Raw genomic sequence first — 1230 nt, forward strand, 5'->3', positions numbered from 1 at the left:
TACAGCGCAACGTGTAACCGTTATAATGGGAGTTGAACCAAACCGTTTGCCGTCCGCGTGGGAACGCACACATCGCCGCCTTGATCCGCTGTTTTTGTTCTATTAGAGACTGATTCAATTCTAGATATCCACTGGCACCATCAGGACAAGAGGCAATTTCCAAGCCTTTGTTGCGCTGCAAATCAAATCAAGTATCCCATTGAATGTAATTTCCCAAACATTCTCCGGAGGATTGAGCCAGAGGGTTTTTTTTCCCCCCTTTCTTAATGGTAGTCCAGTAATAGTGCGCAGCGATGTAGATAAACTGCAACGTTAATGTAGCATACTATTATGGTTTTAATAAACCTCCCATGTGCAGTGGAAGGTATGATATGGAACATGCAAAGTCACAAGTAAGGAGGTATATTTGAGGTTTTTTTGCCACATAGCCTGCATGCAAATTCAAGAATAGTATATAGTGGCATCTTAAGATTTAGAATTTGACTGAGCTAAGTAACTCCAGTTACTCGATTTCAAATTGTGAGAGAGAGAGAGTGAGCCGACGTTGTGGTGTTCTGTATCTGAAGCTTGCTCAGACCTCATATTTTTGCATTAACTTTGGTTGACAAGCACATTTTGGGGACTTGAAAGCATGAATATTTGAGTGATTTTCAACAACAGGGTGACCGTCTTAAACTCTGGTCCTTGAGAGCCGCTTTTCTGCAAGTTTTAGATGTTTCCCTTCTCCGACACGCCTGATTCAAATGATCAGGGTTCTTATCAGGCTCCTGCAGAGCTTTCTAAAAAAAATATATATATATATTTAACTATGGGCACTCATCTAATCATGTCAAAATCAAAACAGTACAGTAATACCGGACGTGAAGAATTTGAAAACGAAGTTGAAAAATATTTTGAGACCTGAATATGGAAGATTTAAACATTTGAAATTTTACTCTTATCAACAATGCTCGAAAATGTTGTCTGTAAAAGAAAAAAAAACAACAAAAAAAGAAAAAGCAGAGGACATATGTAAGCAAGTTGGAATACATTGAAATCAAACAACAATAACAACCGAAGACCACCAAAAGTCGAAATCGACCTGAAGACAAAACCACTTGACCGTCTTCAAACGACAGCGTGCCCTTCAAAGACAGTAAGCGTGTCTTGCTGCAAAGCTCAGACTGGCTGCTCGCAGACGAGGCGTTGCCACGTGACATGCCGAGCGACCGCTTGGCGTCTTGCCAATCA

Source organism: Hippocampus comes, unplaced genomic scaffold, assembly GCF_001891065.2.
Source record: "Hippocampus comes isolate QL1 unplaced genomic scaffold, H_comes_QL1_v1.1 scaffold13, whole genome shotgun sequence".
Taxonomy (NCBI): Eukaryota; Metazoa; Chordata; class Actinopteri; order Syngnathiformes; family Syngnathidae; genus Hippocampus; species Hippocampus comes.